The sequence below is a fragment of the Ovis aries genome, chromosome 17 (assembly GCF_016772045.2).
Source record: "Ovis aries strain OAR_USU_Benz2616 breed Rambouillet chromosome 17, ARS-UI_Ramb_v3.0, whole genome shotgun sequence".
NCBI lineage: Eukaryota > Metazoa > Chordata > Mammalia > Artiodactyla > Bovidae > Ovis > Ovis aries.
The window spans coordinates 34,998,838-35,014,863 of NC_056070.1; the positions used below are offsets into that span (position 1 = coordinate 34,998,838).

At 37.9% G+C, this 16,026-nt stretch overlaps 1 protein-coding gene and 2 pseudogenes across 20 annotated transcripts in view; all 3 read left to right on the forward strand.

Annotated features, from left to right (window-relative positions):
- NUDT6 (nudix hydrolase 6) overlaps nucleotides 1-16,026 on the forward strand; it is a 73,954-nt gene that overhangs the window by 32,183 nt on the left and 25,745 nt on the right. The window lies entirely within an intron of this gene.
- Nucleotides 1,611-13,649, forward strand: LOC132658037 (chondroitin sulfate N-acetylgalactosaminyltransferase 2-like; annotated as a pseudogene).
- On the forward strand, nucleotides 7,201-13,649 carry LOC101103508 (chondroitin sulfate N-acetylgalactosaminyltransferase 2-like; annotated as a pseudogene).

A 16,026-nucleotide genomic window follows, 5' to 3' on the forward strand; every position in this document is an offset into this window, starting at 1 on the left:
TTGTTTATGGCTGAGTAGTAGTCTATTGTGTATATGTACCACATTTTTATCCATGCATCTGTGGATGACTATTTGGATTGCTGCCATGACTTTGCTATGTGACATAGGGGTGCATGTGTGTATCTTTTTGGGTGAGAGTTTTATCTGGGTATATGGGATTGTTGGATCATATGGTAATCTGTTTTTAGTTTTCTGAGGAACCTCCATCCTGTTTTCCATACTGGCTGTACCAGTTTATATTCCCAGCCAGAGTTTAGGAAGGTTCCCTTTTCTTCACATCTCATCCAGCATTTGTTATTAAAATTTGGAGAGTTTTTAATGGTGACTATTGTAAATTTGATTTACATTTCTCTAATGGATAGCAATGTTGAGCATCTTTGCCTGTGACTTTTGGCCATTTTGTATTTCTTATTTGGAGAAATATCTGTTTAGGTCTTCTGTCCATTTTTCAACTGGATTTTTGTTTCTCTGTTGTTGAGTTGTATGAGCTGTTTTTATATTTTGCCCTTGTCAGTCACATAATTTTTAAATATTTTCTCCCATTCTGTAGTTTGTCTTTTTGTTTATGTTTTCCTTTGCTGTTTAAATATTTGTTTCATTAGGTCCTATTTGTTTATTTTTGTTATTTCTATTCCCTCAGGAGACTGACCCAAGAAAACATTGGCATGATTTATGTCAGAGAATGTTTTCCCTGTGATCTCTTCTAGTTTTACACTGTCATATCTTATATTTAAATCTTTAAGCCATTTTGCATTTATGTTTGTGTATGGTGAAAGGGTGTGTCTAACTTCATTAGTTTATGTGTTGTTGTCCAACTTTTCCAATATTACTTGCTAAAGAGACTTCCCCCCCATCATATATTCTTTTCTCTTGTATTGAAGATTGACTGTCGGTGTGTGGGTTTATTCCTGGGTGCTCTGTTCTGTTGCATTGATCTGTCTGTTTTTATGCCAATGGCATGCTGTTTTGATCACTGAAACTTTGTAATATTATCTGAAGTCTGGGAGGGTTATGCCCCCTTGTTCTTTTTTCCTAAGGCTTGGCTTTGGCAATTCTGGGTCTTTTATGAATCCTAATTAAATTGTAAGCTTATTCTAGTTCTGTGAAAAATGTCATATGTAATTTAACAAGGATTAGATTGAATCTATAGATTGTTTTGGGTAGTGTGGGTATTTTACCAATATGAATACTTCCAATCGAAGTGCATGGAATATCTTTCCATTTCTTTAAATCATCTTCACTTTCCTTTATTATTGTCTTAAACTTTCACCTCCTTGGTTAGCTATATTCCTAAGTACTCTATTTTGGGGGTACAATTTTGAAAAGTTTTTTTTTACATTCCCTTTATGATATTTTATTGTTAGTTTAAAGAAATGCAGCCAGATTCTGTTAATCTTGTATCCTGCTACCTTGCTGAATTCATTTATCAGCTCTGGTAGTTTTTGAGTGGCGTCTCTAGGGCTTTCTGTATACAGTAAGTCCCCTACATATGAACCTTCAAGTTGCATATGTTCAAAGATGTGAATGAGCTTTACATCAATGTCAAGCATGAGTGAAACTGCAACTTGGCCATCTGTCTCTTATTTCTGACAATCCTTCAGCTCTATCAACTCCCACCTCCTCTCACTCCTCCAGTCAGTAAGTCTTGCCTGTTCACTGGATGCCAGCCTGTGTATATCAGCTGTTGAACTGTACTACTATCCTTTTCATTGGTAGTATACTGTAAGATGAAAAATGTTTTATTTTTGTGTTCATTTTTTATGTATTATTTGTATGACAAGAATTATAAACCTTATAATACTATACAGCTGATTGTATTAGTTGAGTACCTACACTGATTTTGTTGACTTACGAAAAATTAGACTTAAAAATGTGCTCTCAGAATAGAACTCAAACTCTCTCATATGTAGGGGACTTGATGTGTAGAATCATATCAACTACATATAATAAAAGAAATACCTCTTCCCTTCCAATTTGGATACCTCTTCTTTTTCTGATTGCTGTGGCTATGACTTCCAATACTCTGTTTAATAGAAGAGATGATAGTGGTCAGCCTTCTTTTTTAAAAAACGTTTCTATTTTTATTCTAGTATAGTTAATTTACAATTTTGTGTTCATTTCAGGTATACAACTGAGTCCATTAAACATATATGTATATCCATTCTTTCTTAGGTTCTTTTCCCATATAGGTGGTTACAGAATACTGAGTAGTATGTTGTGCTATAAGGCAGATCCCTGCTGATTATCTGTTTTATATATAGCACTGTGTACACATTAATCTCTAACTCCTCAAATGTATCCCTTCACTTCACATTTACCCCCACCTTGGCAATTAGAAGTCTATTGTGGGTCTGTGGGTCTGTTTTTGTTTTGCCAATAAGTTTATTTATATCATTGGTTCTACATATAAATGACATCATATTTGTTTTTCTCTATTTGACTTACTTCACTTGGTATAATTATCCATGGGTCCATCTGTGTTTTTTGGCATTGTTTCATTTTTTCTTTTATGGCTGAGTAATAAGGATCATGACATTGTACAGGAGACAGGGATCAAGATCATCCCCATGGAAAAGAAATGCAAAAAGCAAAATGGCTCTCTGGGGAGGCCTTACAAATAGCTGTGAAAAGAAGAGAAGTGAAAAGCAAAGGAGAAAAGGAAAGATATAAGCATCTGAATGCAGAGTTCCAAAGAATAGCAAGAAGAGATAAAGCCTTCTTCAGCGATCAATGCAAAGAAATAGAGGAAAACAACAGAATGGGAAAGACTAGAGGTCTCTTCAAGAAAATTAGAGATACCAAGGGAACATTTCATGCAAAGATGGGCTCAATAAAGGACAGAAATGGTATGGACCTAACAGAAGCAGAAGATATTAAGAAAAGGTGGAAAGAACACACAGAATTGTACAAAAAAGATCTTCACGACCCAGATAATCACAATGGTGTGATCACTCATCTAGAGCAAAACATCCTGGAATGTGAAGTCAAGTGGGCATTAGAAAGCATCATTACGAACAAAGCTAGTGGAGGTGATGGAATTCCAGTTGAGCTATTTCAAATCCTGAAAGATGATGCTGTGAAAGTGCTGCACTCAATATGCCAGCAAATTTGGAAAACTTAGCAGTGGCCACAGGACTGGAAAAAAGGTCAGTTTTCATTCCAGTCCCAAAGAAAGGCAATGCCAAAGAATGCTCAAACTACCGCACAATTGCACTCATCTCAGATGCTAGTAAAGTAATGCTCAAAATTTTCCAAGCCCAGCTTCAGCAATATGTGAACCGTGAACTTCCAGATGTTCAAGCTGGTTTTAGAAAAGGCAGAGGAACCAGAGATCAAATTGCCAACATCTGCTGGATCATGGAAAAAGCAAGACAGTTCCAGAAAAACATCTATTTCTGCTTTATTGACTATGCCAAAGCCTTTGACTGTGTGGATCACAATAAACTGTGGAAAATTCTGAAAGAGATGGGAATACCAGACCACCTGACCTACCTCTTGAGAAACCTGTATATAGGTCAGGAAGCAACAGTTGGAATTGGACATGGAACAACAGGCTGGTGCCAAATAGGAAAAGGAGTCCGTCAAGGCTGTATATTGTCACCCTTGTATATTGAACTTATATACAGAGTACATCATGAGAAACGCTGGACTGGAAGAAACAGAAGCTGGAATCAAGATTGCCGGGAGAACTCTCAATAACCTCAGATATGCAGATGACACCACCCTTATGGCAGAAAGTGAAGAGGAACTAAAAAGCCTCTTGATGAAAGTGAAAGAGGAGAGTGAAAAAGTTGGCTTAAAGCTCAACATTCAGAAAACGAAGATCATGGCATCTGGTCCCATCACTTCATAAGAAATAGTTGAGGAAACAGTGCAAACAGTGTCACACTTTATTTTTTTGGGCTCCAAAATCACTGCAGATGGTGACTGCAGCCATGAAATTAAAAGATGCTTACTCCTTGGAAGAAACACTCCAGACAGTGGGCATGGAGCTTTCCCAACCTAGATAGCATATTCAAAAGCAGAGACATTACTTTATAACCAACCTAGATAGCATATTCAAAAGCAGAGACATTACTTTGCTGACTAAGGTCCATCTAGTCAAGGCTATGGTTTTTCCAGTAGTATGTATGGATGTGAGAGTTGGACTGTGAAGAAGGCTGGGCGCCAAAGAATTGATGCTTTTGAACTGTGTTGTTGGAGAAGACTCTTGAGAGTCCCTTGGACTGCAAGGAGATCCAACCAGTCCATTCTGAAAGAGATCAGCCCTGGGATTTCTTTGGAAGGAATGATGCTAAAGCTGAAACTCCAGTACTTTGGCCACCTCATGTGAAGAGTTGACTCATTGGAAAAGACTCTGCTCTGGGTTTTTTCATTGTTTTCAGTCACTTAGTCACGTCAAACTCTTTGAGTCCCCATGGACTGCAGCACACCAGGCTTCCCTGTCCTTCACCATCTCCTGGATCTTGCTCAAACTCATGTCCATCGAGGTGGTGGTGCCATCCAACCATCTCATCCTCTGAAGAAAGGAGTTTGACAGGGGTTTGTCATAAATGGCCTTTATTATGTTGCAGTAAGTTCCCTAGCTCCATGCCCACTTTCTGGAGTGTTTCTTATTATAAATGGATGTTGAATTTGATCAAAAGTGTTTTCTGCATCTCTTAAGATGATGCTTATTTTTCAGTCTGTTAATATGGTGTATCACACTGATTGATTTGCACATATTGAACAATCTTTGCATCTCTGGAGTAAATCTCTGGAGTTTAATCAGTGGAGTTTAATCCACTGTTGGATTCGGTTTGCTAGTATTTTGTTGAGGATTTTTGTGTCTATGTTCATTAGTGCTATTGGCCTGTAAAAGTTTTTTTGTGGTATCTTTGTCTGGTTTTGGTATCAGGGTGATGATGGCTATGTAGAATGAGCTTGGGATTATTATTTACTCTGCATTTTTGAGAAGAGTTTGAGAACAAGTGTTAACTATTCTCTAGGTGTTTGATAGAATTCACCTCTGAAGCCATCTGATCCTGAACTTTTGTTTGTTGGTAGATTTTTAATCATAATTTTAATTTCAGTCCTTGTGATTGGTCTGTATATATTTTTCATTTCATCCTGGTTCAGTCTTGGACAGTCATACTTTTCTAAGAATTTGTCCATTTCTTCTAGGTTGTCCATTTTATTGGCGTATAGTTGCTTGTAGTAGCCTCTTATGATCCTTTGTATTTCTGTGATGTCCATTGTAACTTCTGCTTTTTATTTCTAATTGTATTGATTTGAGACCTTTCCCTTTCTTGATGTGTCTGGCTAAAGGTTTCATCAGTTTATTTTCACAGAGAACCAGATTTTAGTTTCACTGATGTTTGATGTTTTTTCCTTTGTCTCTGTTTCACTTATTTCTGCTCTGATCCTTATAGTTTCTTTCCTTCTACTAACTTTGGCATTTGTTTGTTCTTTCTCTAGTTGTTTTAAGTGTAAGGTTGTTTATTTGAGATTTTTCTTGTTTCCTGAGGTAAGATTGTATTGCTATAAACTTGCCTCTTAGAACTGCTTTTGTCGTGTCCCATAGGTTATGGATTGCCTTGTTTTCATAGCCATCTGTCTCTATGTTTTTTATTCTCCATTTCCTCTTTGATTTCTTCAGTGATCCTTGGTTATTTAGTGGCATGCTTTTTAGCCTCCATATATTGGTGTTTTTTGCAGTTTTTTTTTCCCCCTGTAGTTGATTCCCAATCTCATAGTGTTGTGATCAGGAAAGATGCTTGGTATGACTTCAGTTTTCTTAAATTTACCAGGGCTTTATTTGTGGCCCAGCATGTCATCTATCCTGGAGAATGTTTCATGTGCTCTTGAGGATAAAATGTATTCTGCTTCTTTCATATGGAATGTCCTGAACATATCAGTCAAGTCTGTATGGTCTAATGTGTCATTTAAGGCTTGTGTTTCCTTACTAATTTTCTGCCTGATGATCTGTCCATTGGCTGTTAGTGGGGTATTAATTTTCCCCACTACTAATTGTGTTACCGTTGATTTCCCCCTTTTATGGCGGTTAGCATTTGCCTTATATATTGAGATGCTACTATGTTGGGTGCATACATATTTACAACTGTGTATCTTCTTGGGTTGAACCTTGATCATTATGTAATGCCTTTCCTTGACTCTTGTAGTTTTTGATAACCTTTTGCTAAAGGTGTGAACAAGTAAAGAACTTATCTCATTAGGCAAGTTCACATTAATAAGAATGCCTAGAAAATGATTGATTCTTCACAGCAGGACCTACTGGCTGCTGTTAGGTCTCTCTTTAGTCTCCAGTTTATTATTTCTGTACTTTATGGAATGTGCCCCCGAGACTGGAAATGCATCTCTTACTAGTATCATTATGGAAAGTTATGGCAGAGTTTTATCAAACCCTCCTACATAAGTGAGAACATTATCAAACTGGGCAACCAGTCTGAAAGGCCAAATGTCCCAATTAAAAGAAGAATTACAGGAAATGAGTGAGAAGATGTTATTGTTAGAGTATATTATAGGGGCTAATAGCAAAGGCTATCAAGGCAATAAGGAACAAGTACCTAGGATCTTTTGGAGTCTCTTCATTCTCAAATTGACAAAGCTGAAGTTAGCATAGGAGCCAGACTACCTTATGGAGTCGTCCCCTTTGAATGTTTTACTGCAATGAAAGTATTGCAGTTGGTAATGAATCTTATTCACTATCCTAAGGAAAAGCCTGTTAGAAAAGAGAAGTAGGGGTGGAAGGTGGGAGGGAGGCTCAAGAGGGAGGGGACATACCTATACTATGGCTGATTCATGTTGATATATGGCAGAAAGAAACACAATATTATAAAGCAATTATCCTCCAGTTAAAAATAAATAAATTTTAAAAAGAAAGATAAGTGAGATCCAACCAGTCCATTCTAAAGGAGATCAGTCCTGGGTATTCTTTGGAAGGAATGATGCTAAAGCTGAAACTCCAGTACTTTGGCCACCTCATGCGAAGAGTTGACTCATTGGAAAAGACTGATGCTGAAAGGGATTTGGGGAGGAGAAGGGGATGACAGAGGATGAGATGGCTGGATGGCATCACCGACTCGATGGACGTGAGTTTGAGTGAACTCCGGGAGTTGGTGATGGACAGGGAGGCCTGGCGTGCTGCAATTCATGGGGTCGCAAAGAGTCAGACACAACTGAGCAACTGAACTGAAGTGAGATGAATTGGTAGTAATTATTGAAGCTTGCTTAGAAGACATTAATCATGAAGATGACAATGATGAATAGGAAGATGAGGATGGTCCTCTTGGAGAGAAACTAATAGTTAATGAAGATGACATCATAGAAGGGTATTATTACACTGAGAGAGATGGGCACACATTATGAACTCTTTTTTGAAGAAAACAGATCTTACAGTGTATAGACACGTGATCGATCCTCTTCCCACCCTTTTTGACCTCTCATGAAAGTGAAGAATCAGATGATTGACCACTAGAGCCACGATTAATATTATTTTGCCACTTGCTAAAAGAACTCAAGTATTGGCACAGTTTATGCAGAACTTCAGGGATATATATATATGCATCAGGACTAGAGAATTCATCTCACAGTGATGTATTTTGTAAAGAAGGACTAATCTAGAGTCTGTTCTAGCCTGAAATCTGTAGCAGATGAGTCTTAATTTTCACAATTACATCTTTTTGGTCTCATTGAATGAAGAGTTTAATCATAGATAAGGACTGAATGTAGGTGTCTGAGCTTGAGAAATAGGGAAAGGTCTTCATGTTTTTTGTGTTGTTGATACATATTTATCAGCTGAATACCTTAACAGCTGCCAGTTAAATGCTGAACCAAGTAAGAAGGGTGTTTGACCCTGTGGTGTTGTCTTTACAACCCTGCCATCATTTGTGCCAGTCAGGATGTTCTGCCACTTGTGGAGCAGCAACTGGTTCATGAAGAGGGGTCTGGCTTTTGGCAAGCTCTTTGGCTTTGGAATGACTTTCAGTATCGATCCACCTAACTGTTGGTGGATTTGACATGGAAGTAGAAGGTGGGGGTGGATAAGATGTTCATCTTCATTGAAAATACTTTCATGGTGACCTGACTGTGATGCAAACGCCCATTCCTAGTCTTTTGCACTCTGTCGTGAAAAACGCTGTGCTGATAAGTTAACCTTTGAGCGCCACCACATATGCATCCAGTCCAAAGCCATGAAGGAGGCCTCGCTCTCACATCTGGGAATGCTGGTCTTGGGAGGAGAGAGAGAACCATCTTCACAAACAGGCATATAGGACAAAAAGTGAAACTGTTGGTTAACATAATCACTGGCACATTAGTTTGAACCACAAACCAGCCATATTTATTTAGCCTTAATTATAATTTCAGATGCAGTACTTCTTTCAGGCCTTATTTTACTTTAGCAGTTTAACTTTGTACGTTCAATGGAGGAAAAGTCAAGTGTTGTGATGCAGAGCTTCTGCTTTGTAAGACAACTGCACTGTGGAACCACTGACAGATCAAAATCTGACATTTGTTCCAAAAGTAGTTTTGAATTAGTATCTATTCGACTTCATGTTCTGATGTTAACCCTGGTTGTGTTATAATGGTGGGTCAGGAACAGCCTGGTCTTGCAGAGAAAACTGGAGTGTTATAGATGATTTTGTGGGCAAGGGTTCTTCACCAGCCCACCACTGAGTCAGCCTGCCTGGTTTTTAATTGAAGATCTTTCGTCAGTAGCTTTAGGGATCCTTTCTCACTGAAGCAGAGGATAGTTAAATGATATATCTGAAATCTCCAACCAGTTATGTTGCTTAGCTCCCTAAATGCCTGGTTTTAAACAGATGAATAAGAGTTGAATATACTTAGGTTATAATCTATGACTTGACTAAAAACATAACATGGTACTGCTTTATTGTCACGTTCAGGATTAGGAGTCAAAGTTGCTATAGACTGTTTTGAACGAACAGAAATAGACATAGAAACATCTTTAACGGAGCAGTTAATTATATTAAAGTGCAGGACACTGGGATGTCTGAAAACATCAGTTAACCTGAGCCAGGGTGCACTCAGGGTCCTCCTCATAGCATAGTGTTTTGTGGTTTTTGCTTTGTATTATCTCAGCCTGGATCCATATTATTTTTTATCCTTTTCTTTTAATATGTTAATTTTGCTCCATCTGTATTTGCATTATTATAATAGTTTGAGTTCTGAGGGAGTTTTCACTGAAGGGAGAAAATAATTTAATGAGGTATACCATAAGGTTACAATGGTTGAGAAAAGAGGAAGAGGAGAAGTTTATCTAAATGGAAATCTGAATTACAGAATATTTTAAAGAAATATATTACTTGCAGATGGAATGATGCTTTAATTGAGGTGTAAATTATGGTAATGAGACAAGGTGAATAAGAAATTATATTCAGGATTATATTATGTTGTTTATCACACAAGGATCTTTTACCATAGGGTAAATTGCTAGATCTAGAGACTAGAGATAGGGTGAAAGGCATATAGAGGGGCTATTTACCCAAACTCATGCAGATAATGTAGTAGTGGAACCAGTCTAGTCAGTGCAATTTCAGAATCTGTAATTGTTAAAAAAAAATTAGTCAAAACCTAAATTAACTCATTTTCTTTGAAAGTAATAAGACCCGATGGAAGTGAGTCTGAGTGAACTCTGGGAGTTGGTGATGGACAGGGAGGCCTGGCCTGCTGCAATTCATGGGGTCGCAAAGAGTTGGACACGACTGAGCGACTGAACTGACGAAGACCCGATTCTCTTCATACTCAATTTCAAACACTGAGTTACAGGTTTCAAAGACATACAGCTATTTCCCTATTCTCCATGAAATTATGAGGGACACCAGATGTTCTTTAACTTATCCTATTCTAACCCACAAAAGAAGAGTTCCTGTAGTCATTATTTTATCATTCAAGTCTTACAACCCTTAGACCAAAGGGGCTTATATATAATTGAGTACCTAAGGTCAGATAACTTATTTAGGAATTTGTTCAGTTAAATTGGCTTATAGTAAAGCATTATAACTCTCTGCAGTATGGCAGATGAATGATATGCCCAAACATTATTGACAGATTCCATATATGTATATATGCTATACAAGGATATACAAGTAACATAAATTGGTTCATTTCTTTTGCTAAGTTTGAAAAAAAAATCTATACTTTGGTATATAAAAAACACTTCTAAAGAGATATTATAAAAGGTTTTACTATCTTTTAAGTGTATCCCTTTAATTGTCTTTTCCTTGCATTTAAAGAACCAGCAGTATCACCAAAATTTATTTATTCTTTTCTAGGCTCAGGTGACATAAGAAGTTGTACAAACAAAATTGGGTCAGGAGACCTGGGTTCAAAGAAACAACTCTGGGCATATCTATGAGCCTCTGGGGACCTAATTTGTACCATTTATGAAACTGAGTTAGATTTGGTGATCCCAAATTAAATACCCCAGTACTGTAATGCTCCCTATACCCTTATGTACATGTATAGTAGCATACCAGTTGAAAAGAAAAGGTTAAACTTTTAAGATATTAAAATAACACAATTTTGGAAATGACTTTGTCAAATAAAATTTCAACAGAGGATGAAAGACAGCCAGGCTAACATGATGTCTCCACTCTAAGCAGTTTTTCAGGTTTGGTAGATAAACCATGTAAGAATCTATTTATATAATTACTCATTTATTAAAACATAGAAATTCATAGAAAACAAACCTAAGTCTAAAAATATTAAAAATTGGGTTGCAGTCTGAAAAAAAGAAAAGGGCTTCCCCAGCAGTTAGGGCTAACCTGTCTTACTCCAAACCTATACAGCATGATGTTTTTGGGGGTGTGGTTTTTTTTTTTTCCCTTATAAGGTCTGTCAAGACATGTTTTAACAAGTTCAGTTTGGAGAAATCAAACTTTCAGAGCAATCTGTACTACAGCAATTGAAAGGAAAGAACTGAGTTGAGCTACATTTTTAAAACAGGACTGTGGTCAAAAGTATGTATAAATTTGTGTAAACTCCACTATAAATGACAAAAACACTCTGATTCTTAGTTAATCATGACTGCAATCAATGCTTCTCTAGTTTTGCTCATCTTATTTTCAAAGAAATAATTGCTAGTGTTTTCCAAGGTAGTCAAGAAAAAAGGGAGACCCAAGACTTAATGACTAAACAAAAATTCCAAGAGACCTATCCAAAGTGGCATTGTTTTAGCCATTCTACATCCTGTAACATTTACTTATAAAGATACAAGTGGAGAGTTTTTCCATCTTCTGCCTCAAGATTCTTTGGGGTATCAATTGCCTTTAGGGCCAATTGAAGGTCATACCTTTAAGCTGGGGGGACTTTTGAGTAAATAACTCTGCATAAGTTCCTAAATGGTTTATTTGGTGTCTCTTGGAACCATATCTGAAGAAGATTAAAAACCCAGGTAAAATGGTAGCACCAGCTCTGCTATGGCTTCCAGCCTCCTAAAAATTCATAACTAACCATTTGCTAACACTTGACGTTCCCCAAGTCACCTGTTCTTCTGTTATAGTACACATTCCTGATCCTGATGATGAGTTTTTCAGGCTAAAAAAAAAAAAAACTAATTCCATCATGTTTTGCTATTTAATAGAAATAAAATCACGTAAATGATGATCACTGTGATGACATAAAATACTTCCACAAAAATTTTCCTGTATTATCTCCATTTTTCAGAAAAACTTTGAATAACTTTTTCATCATTACACAACTGAATGAGAATTTAAGCCTAGAGAGGAATCTATTCATTAAAATAAAGCAAATGAAAACATAAAATGAATCAATACCTGAATTTGAAGGAGTCAGTAGTTATATGGCAATGCCTATATATTAGGATCAAGACTTCACTTGAATGAGGTTTGTTTTTAGGGAGATAGGTTTTTTTTGTTGTTGTTGTTTTTAATATATAGTACGGATGCCATTGTCTGTTGCTGAGATTAACAATTTCATTCAATTCAGGTACCAGCAATGATACTTAAGTAGTACAAAAAGAGAGGTTAGAACAAAAGTGTGAAGAAAAAGGTATTATGGAGAAAAGGAAGATGATTAAGTGAAGGAGCTAGAGTAACTTTAGAAGGTATGGCAGCTTCTGATAAAGTATATGTATACAGTTTCTCACCAGGTACTAAAGGTTCATTTCCTTCCTGGCTGGAAGTTCCCCTAGAAGGGATCTATGGCAGCTTCACTCTCAGAATGCTTTCCCTTTAATCTGATAAAGGGAATCTCAGAAAAGGCTTCTTTCTACATCTTGTTGTATCTTAGATGTCTGTGGTTTAAGGTCATCTTTATGCCATTCTAATAGGTTGTGCATCCCTTCATTTGGGACTGCCCATAGCTAATTAAGTCTCTAATAAGAAATGTTGTTCGACTCCTGCTGTTGTCTCTGAACTCAGGAGGACATGGGGCCCAGTCTGTTAATGAAGCATCAGCTTTCTGATAGCTTTGGAGAGAGGGCACAATGAAGCTTAGGTAGGAAATGCTAGAAAACTGCAAAGTGGATGTGACTGTTGCTATGGGAAGGACTTGCCATTGCCAGAGTGAAGCAACATGCTGAAGCAATCCAAGACCCACAGGCACATGGGAAAGGCACAGGAAGCAGACAGGAGGAGCTTTCTTCCTCCTTTCTTCCTCCCCCAGCCCCGCAGTCTGTTGGTAGAGACTTAAGGAAGTCAGTTGGCAAAACAAACTGGTTAGTGAAGTCCCAGCTCCAGCATCACTAGGCAGAGCATGGAGGGTGAATTTTATTTTATTTTTTTTTAGTTTTTTATTTTTTAAATTTTAAAATCTTTAATTCTTACATGCATTCCCAAACATGAACCCCCCTCCCACCTCCCTCCCCATAACATCTCTCTGGGTCATCCCCATGCACCAGCCCCAAGCATGCTGCATCCTGCATCAGACATAGACTGGCGATTCAATTCTTACACGATAGTATACATGTTAGAATGCCATTCTCCCAAATCATCCCACCCTCTCCCTCTCCCTCTGAGTCCAAAAGTCCGTTATACACATCTGTGTCTCTTTCCCTGTCTTGCATACAGGGTCGTCATTGCCATCTTCCTAAATTCCATATATATGTGTTAGTATACTGTATTGGTGTTTTTCTTTCTGGCTTACTTCACTCTGTATAATCGGCTCAAGAAACTGGAGGGTGAATTTTAAACTGAGGGACAGTAATAGCATCAACTTCTTGGAAACCACACGTGCTCACCCCTCTGCTACACCCCCAGGCCTGATTTCAAACTCTCAACAATTGATGTGTTAACAAGCCCTCTGGGTGATTTAGGTGCATGGTCAAGTTTGAGAACCACCAAACTAGAACATTGGGCATCCAGATTCTTCATTTGCTGATTTTCAGTCTTGCCAACGACTGGTTCTTCAAGAATAAGAAAGTGCTGCTTCTCAGAATCTAATCATGATTCCCCTTATGCCTCTAGGCAGTTGGGATTGGCAAAAGTTAGAAACAAATTCACATTATATTAATATAAGACTTTCGTTTCTTTGTGGATTAAATAGAAGTGATACTCTTACTTAGGGTTTTTTTTTGTTATAACCAGATTTATCTAATGGAGCAATAAAATGTGAAAACTGAGTATTCTTGTATAGCTCAATGTTGTAATAAAAAGTATAAAGTGAGACGCTGTTATAACATAATTATTTTGGTTTTAGGTGAAATTTAAGCATGATAGCTATTGTTGATGTTGTTCAGTTGCTAAGTTGTGTCTGACTCTTTGCAACTCCATGAACTGCAGCATGCCAGGTGTTCCTATCCTTCACTATCTCCCTGAGTTTGCTCAAACTTACATCCACTGAGGCAGTAACCATCTCATCCTCTGTCACCCCCTTCTCTTGCTCTCCATCTTTCCCAGCATCTGGGTCGTTTCCAGTGAGTTGGTTCTTCACATCAGGTGGCCAAAAGATTCAGCATCAGTCCTTCCAATGAATGTTCACAGTTGATTTCCTTTAGGATTGAGTAGTTTGATCTCACTGCCCAAGGGACTCTCAAGTCTTCTCCAAAACCATAGTTTGAAAGCATCAATTCTTCAGTGCTCAACCTTCTTTATGGTACAACTGAAATTTCATATCCATACATGACTACTGGAAAAACCATAGCTTTGACTATCTGAACCTTTGTCAGCAAAGTGATATCTCTACTTTTCAATACACTATCTAGGTTTGTCATAACTATACTTCCCAAGGAGCAAGCGTCTTTTAAATTTGTGTCTACAGTCACCATCCACATTGATTATGGAGCCCAAGTAAATGAAATCTGACATGGTTCCCCATTTTCCCCATCTACTTGCCATGAAATGACAGGACCAGATGCCATAGTCTTCATTTTTTGAATGTTGAGTTTTAAGCCAGCTTTTTCACTCTCTTTCACCTTCATCAAGAGGCTCTTTAATTTTTCTTCACTTTCTGCCTTTAAAGTGGTATCATCTGCATATCTGAGGTTGACGATAGCTGTGCTATGCTTAGTTGCTCAGTCATGTCCAAATCTTTGAGACTCTGTGGACTGTACCCTGCCAGGCTCCTGTGTCCATGGAGATTCTCTAGGCAAGAATGGCTGGAATGGGTTGCCATACCCTCCTCTAGGGGATCTACCCAACCCAAGGATCAAACCCAGGTCTCCTGCATTGCAGGCGGATTCTTTACCATCTGACTCACCAGGGAAGCCCTGATGATAGCTATTAGCCATAAAAAACTAATCAGCATATTTTCAGACATCTGAGCCAGTTTTTCTTTAAGTGATTCACTCCTCCCAGGCATTAGTGTCAAGCATGTCTTAGAGAGGAAAGTTTAACCTTCACTGTAAGCAAATGTACACTCAAGACTCAAAGCTAAAATGATACTTTAAACAAGTCCTTTCTCCTTTCCTACCCATACAGTTCTTTTACTCCTGCCCCATCACTGTCAATACCTAACAGTGACTTGACATTGTAAACCTGGTGCTCAAGAGCTGAATTAATGGTAGGGACCTTTTCATTCATTCACTAAACATTACAGAGTTCATGAGTTTTAAGCACTAGGTAAATATCAGTGAACAAAACAAGGTTTCTACATCTGGAGCTTATATTCAAATAGGTAAGATACAAATGGCTTCCCTGGTGGCTCAGTGGTCAAGAATCCACCTGCCAAGCCAGGAGATACACGTTCCATCCCCTTGTCTGGAGGATCCCCTGGAGAAGGAAATGGCAACCCACTCCAGTGGATTCTTGCCTGGGAAATCCCATGGACAGAGGAGCACAGTCCATGGGGTTGCATAACAGTCGGATACGACTTACCAACTAAATGAGATACAAATAATAAAACATATTAAATGTGGTAGTAAATGTTATTAAGAAAAATACAGTAGTACAAGGAGAAAGAGAATGATTGGCCTACTGTATTGTGCATAAATTTCTCTGTGCCCGAAACCTAGCACTCAGTGAATTTTCTAAGTACAGTAGCTTTGAATTCTGAAAAGTGAGAGTCGTAACATTAAAGATTAGAACAATGAAAATAAAAGCTAATGAGGTCTCTGTATCTGAGCAAGTTGGAGTAAGGGAGGAATGAGAAGGTCACATAGTACGAGAAAACCAAAAGGAATAGACTAGCAAGTCTGAACCCTTGTTCAGAGATTAGTTTCTGACTTGAAAGAAAGTAATGGTGTTTTTTTTTTTTTTGGGGGGGGGTGGGTGGGGGGCTGCTGTTTACACAAATTCCTAGTTAGGATTTCAGCAGCCACACGCAAGGAAGATCTTGAAGCTAATCATTTGCTTAGGAAAACAAAAGATGTCCATGGGACTGATAGAAAAAGGATCAGAAAACGAATCATTCCTCTTTATCTATTTTAGAAGCACTAAACTTGGGAGTTTTTCTTCAGGACAGGTTTAAAAGAAGCAGTGCAATTAAACTTGAAACAGCTTTAACAGAGAAAATACCTAACACTCTGTTAATATTAAGAATGCATTGAAAAACAATAGTTACCCTTTGTTGATAATGCCTACTTTTTGGGCTAGCAGTTCAGTGATA